The sequence below is a fragment of the Urocitellus parryii genome, chromosome 5, assembly GCF_045843805.1.
Source record: "Urocitellus parryii isolate mUroPar1 chromosome 5, mUroPar1.hap1, whole genome shotgun sequence".
Taxonomy (NCBI): domain Eukaryota; kingdom Metazoa; phylum Chordata; class Mammalia; order Rodentia; family Sciuridae; genus Urocitellus; species Urocitellus parryii.
Genome location: NC_135535.1, coordinates 115441085 through 115446739, shown reverse-complemented (window position 1 = coordinate 115446739; position 5655 = coordinate 115441085). Strand labels below are relative to the sequence as shown.

Sequence of the window (5655 nt, the reverse complement as noted above, 5' to 3'; positions counted from 1 at the left end):
TTTAATACCATTGTTTCTTCCCTGGTTTGCATTAATTATTGCATTGCATATATATGTATTACCCCGAATAAAAACTAAGTTTTTATATGTTAGCTTTGAGGAAACCAGTCAGAGGAATGAAAAAACGATTCCTCTACAATGGCCTACAAATGAATGCATTCAATCCATAAACTTTGAAGATAAAAACAATATATTTATTCCTGGAACTTCAGAAGATAATTTTTTTTCCAACCTGACATCTATTTTTACAATATTGACCATTCTTTGTATTGGATTTTCTCCTCCTTTTCTATGGGCATGTCTTTAGTTGTAAGCCTGATGAGGAGGAATACCCTGAAGTCATTGCAGAAGACAGCAATGACATTTATATCCTGCCCAGTGATAATTCTGGACAGGTCAGTCCCCCAAAAGTCTCCAACTGTGACAACTTGGCAGTCAGAGAGCCCACCTGTCTTGCTGTCAGCTAGCCAGAGTTGGCACACAGAGAGCCTACCAGTGTCCCTAGAGCCTGAGTCCTGGCAGCAGATCGCAATGGATGCTGAAGAAGTCAAAAGTTTAGAGAGCAATGAGCTTGAGAGAGGAGAGAGAACAACTCTTGACATTATGCATAGAAAGAAAAAGAGATACCCGAGGGCACTGAGGAGGCTGCCAGGGCTGCCTTGCCAGCCAGGGAGCTGCAAGAGGCATTCCCCAGAGCCCCTGCTCCCTGTTTCCACACACCACTGCCACTTTTTAGCTGGAGATGAGGGAACATGACACAGAAATGATTGCAAGCTGAGAAAGCCTGCCCTGCACCATTGTTGTTTGTGGAACTTGATGAAGAAGAGGTGAAAGCAGCAGCCATGGAACCTACTGAAGCAGAGGAGGGGGTGCCCTCTGCCCTGCCAAGTGACAAGGAGATCTCTGTGAGGAGGCAGTCTTAGCAAGGAGTCCTCCTCCAATGGCTGGCTGTCATCTGAGGGCAAGTCTATGCAGCTGTTTGAAGGGGCACTGCTGTGGACATCCAGGCAGTGGCAATTGGAGTCTTATGGCTTTGAAAAAGTACTAGCTGCTGCTTCAGGAGAGAAAGAAGAGGGTCTAAGGTTGAGCTGTCCTTGCTGGAATTTGAACTGGAAGCTACCAGTGGGGCATTTGTGGAACCCCCTGGGAGGATTGGGGGTGTCCACTTAACAGGGCAGCAGTGGGATCCACATATTAGGGCTGGACATAGAGGGCATTCATCTTGGTCTGGTTGTCAATTCCAAGGACCTAGGCTCATGCTAGATTCAGACTCTTAATGAGTAAAATATTCCCTATAGAACAGGGTTTCTCTGCCTTGGTGCTATGGACATTTTGAGAATTCCTTGTTGTAGTTCTGTGCATGGTAGGATGGTCAGCAACACCCCAACCCCCACCCACCAGATGCTAGGAGCACCTGATTCCTGGTGAGGACACCCAGAGTGTCTCTAACATTGCCAAATGTCCATTGTAGGTAAAATCAGCTTCCTTTGAGGGCTATGGCTTTAGAGGAAGAGGATTCATTTAGAAAACTCGGGGGTAGAAATTTCCAGTGCAGAGGGTTTAGCTGTGAGCTCCGCAGCTGTGGGCTTGTCAGCATTCACCTCCTTGGAGTTTCCTCTTTCTTAATGAGCACACTGTGTTTCAGAGCTGCTCCTTCTTGGCCTTTTACCACCCAACCCCATGCTGTAATGTGAAGGTGTTCTCCCCTTGTCCCACCACTTCTCAGGTATGAAAGTACCACACTGCTTCTTCTTCTCCCATACCCCATTTAAACCCAATACCAGAGGAAGGGCTCACCTGGTGCCCCTGCCATTGTTTTTTTTTTGGGGGGGGGGTATTGGGGATTCAACCCACAGCCTTGGGCATGCTAGGCAAGCACTCTACCAACTGAACTATATCTCTCCCCTGTCACCACCTCTGACAAGACCCTGAACCTTCCTTAGTTCCTTCTTGCAGAGATGCTACATTTAGGAATCTTTGGTGCCGGGTTTCTGTTCTCATGACTAAAAGGCACAGGGGTCACTCCAGTTAAACTGGGCTAACTGTACTGCACAAAATAACCACACAAGAGACACAAATGCCTTTTTCTTTGGGGTCACTGTGACGACTCCTCTGACCTTAAGGGTCCTCAGAAAGAGAGAGAACGAGAGCATGTGCTGACCCCTTTTATTGAGGGAAGCTATTCAAATGAGGCAAGGGGTCAGGTTTCAGGGGGCTGAGTATCTTCATTATGTCCACTGTCAGCAGGTTGACTGACACCTGGGTAGGCCACACCTAAGGGCACAGTAAGAGAAGGGGCCACACACAAGGCGCTTCCAAGGAAGATTCTATCCTAAACAGGGCAGGGGTTATATTACAAAGGAACAGGTGAGCATAGCTTCACCCATGGGGCTGTAGCAAGACACACCCATGCACGAGACACCAACCACATTTCTGTGACTGAGCGCCTCAGCCCCTAGCCGAGGAGTGTGACTCAGTCACGTATAAGGTTGGTCTCCCACACTTTGGGAAAAAAAAATACCCAGAAGATAACATCACAGACCTCAGGTCCTCTAAACTGCAAGTGCAATGCAGGTAACTGGCTACTGGAGGATGGCTATTTGGTTAGTATCACCCTGCTTCCCTATGGTGACCTGGCCAGCAGCACCTCTGATAACAGAAGCTCACTGTATTCCCCTAGTTTGGTACATTTTTTCCAATATCTGACCTCAATCTTAGCAGTGGTTATCCAGCTCCACTGTGGGTCTCTTGCCATGTGGTGAGGATCATCACTCTTGGGTTTACAGAACCAATTGAGTCATATCTCCTATTAAGTACATTATCATTGAAATAAAACGATAAGTATCATTTTATCACTTAATTCTAAATATCATTGAAATAAAAAAATGGAAAAGAAAGTTTGACTTTTGAGACTGAAGATGCTGTTGAGATTCTAGTTTGGCCTTCAGAGGTCAAGAATGGAGGCTTCTTTACATGAAGCCTTCACAACCCAAGTGCCAAAAGGACCCAAAGCAGTTGGTGCCAGTTGAGAATCAGCACCATTTTCAGGCTGTTTCTGTTCCTTGAGGAGGGGTGCAACTGTGTCCTCTCATGCCTGAGGGCCATAGGTGTCACTCTGCAGAGCACACATGCTGAGAGGAAGTCATCTTAGATTTATCTTAGTCAATGTAACAAATTACTCTTTTGGGGTGGGGCTATGGGGATTGAACTCGGGCACTCAACCACTGACCCACATCCCCAATCCTATTTTGTATTTTATTTATATACAGGGTCTCATTGAATTGCTTAGTGCCTTTCCATTGCTGAGGATGACTTTGAACTCGAGATTCTTCTGCTTCACCTCCCACGCCACTGGGATTACAGGTGTGTGACACCGAGCCCAGCACAAATTACTTTTTAAATAAGGAAATTTATAATAAAAATACTTTCACTGATTAGTGGCCTGATTTATTTTTTCTTTTTGCAGTAGTGGGCATTGAGCCCAGGAACACTCTACCATTCAGCTGTTTCAGCCATTTTTATTTTTTTTATTTTCAGACAAAATTAGTAAGGGTGACCTTAAAATTGCAATCTACTGCCTCAGTTTCCCAAGTAGCTGTGAGTACAACTGTGCCCATGCTTGGCTAGGATCTGATGTTTTAAATGTGCTTTCTTTTTGAAGTTTCTCTTTTAAAATAAAATCTTTCTGAAAGAAACACCTTTAGAAGTTGATCAGGAAGAGATCCAAGTGTGTTAGTGTGTCTTCAGCTTTATCATGGACTGTATCTTTGTTTTGTTTTTGCAGTGATGGAGATTGATCCCAGGGACTCGAGCATGCTAGCAAGTGCTCTACCACTGAGCTGCATCCCGAGCCCATGTACTGTGTCTCTATGTTCTGACTTTCAGTGTCCCATTTTGGGAGGTATGTTTGTGTGTTTTGGGACCTTGATTGATGTTGCTGGACGTCAGAGGACTGGAAAGTGAGATTAATGAAGTGAAGATTACTTTTCCTCCATGGATTCTCACAGTTGCTTGGGATCATTCTATATTCTAGTTGCTATTTTATTGATATCATGGGGGGGGCAGTTACTGACATTTAAGCCAGGGTCATGTACACGCTAGGCAAGGGCTCCACTACCAAATTATATCTCCAGCCCTATTTTGTTTTATTTTGAGACAGGATCTCACTTAGCTGCCCATTCTGACCTCAAACTTGGGATTCTTCAGTATCTGGAATAGTTGGGATTGCAGACCTGTTCCACTATGCCCAGCTCTAATTGCTATTTATGTTGCCATACAGCAGAGAAATTGGTGAGTTATCTTGATTTTCTCTCTTTTTTTCCCTAATAAAATATCTTATTTCTGATGTTATTGCTTTTGAACTCTGTATCCTCACACCCCTAAGCTGCTTATATTGGGTACTGACAAGAGACAGTTTTGTTTGTGAGCTGCTAAGAGGTGACTTGTGGCTTAGGATATTTGGGTCTGTGTTCTCCACAAAGGCTAGAATAAGGAAGAAATGTGATTTTGACCTGACTACTTGCTGCTTTACTTGCCCAGCTATTGAATATTGCTATAAAGTAGCCAGGCCAGGTTTTTTGGGTAATGGCAAATACTCTTTTTCTATTGGCATTCTTTCTCTAGATTGCATCTTTGCTATTGAGTAATTGGATGTGTCTGTCAGTGTCCCTGTCTTCCTCACTTCCTGGTTCTCTGCTGCTGGCAGTGGGAGGGAGTAGCCATAATGAGGGCTGCTTCTTATCACAGTCCTTGTTTTAGCTACTGTATTTTAAACAGTATTATTTCTTAAATCTTCCCTCCTATTTTGGAGGGGATTGATTGTAAGAGGCCATTCCTTCTTGTCCTCCCAATTTACATGAAACCAAGCTAAAGGAGAGATTTAGAATACATCCAACTTCTTTAGGGGATGCAAATGTGGGATTAAGAGTATCACCCAGTTTGTCATCCCTTGTTCTTTGTGAACTATAGGGGAAAGTTTTCTTAGTTCTGTAGAATTTTTCTAGTTCCCCCAGTGTTGGGGATGAAACCCAGGTCCTTGAGTATGTTAGGCTAATGTTCTACCATGGTACTATGTCCTCACACCTATGTAGAACTTTTTTTTTTTTTTTTTTTTGCTTAACTCCAATCCTTGTACATGTTCCACGTAGAACTCTTAACTGCTCTGTTACTGATTTCTGATCACTTGGCCAAAAGCCAGGGATGGTTTCCTGAGAAAAATATCAGAATTAAATAATACCAACTTATCCTGTCTGTACTAATGTGCTAATTCTTTGCCATAGAAATCAGTTCCTACTTTGTGCTATTCCAGGACTCTTATGATCAATATGATCCAGACTTAAGACAACTTCCTGATAACATTTTCTGCATCCCATATTTGCTCATAGGAGAGCAGAGGCTAAAGGGCTACACCCCCCTGCAGCCTCCGTGGACAACAAGCAAGCTGGGAGTGGAGATTACCCTCTGCCCCTGCCTGTCTAGCACAGGCTCACCATGTGTGTGTGTATCATCTGGCTTTTGTTTTTATAAATTGTTAGAGCTTCTGTGGGACCAGCAGGGGAAGAATTGTAATGGGTTTTCCCCATTCTCAACAAACTGTATAAAGTTCATTTTTGCTTTTACCCTCTTTTACCTTTTTCTTATGCGGGCAGGCAGTGG

At 44.0% G+C, this 5655-nt stretch overlaps 1 pseudogene; it reads left to right on the top strand.

Annotated features, from left to right (window-relative positions):
• Positions 1-287: 287 nt before the first annotated feature.
• LOC144255035 (bcl-2-like protein 13 pseudogene) lies at positions 288-923 on the top strand (annotated as a pseudogene).
• Positions 924-5655: the final 4732 nt, after the last annotated feature.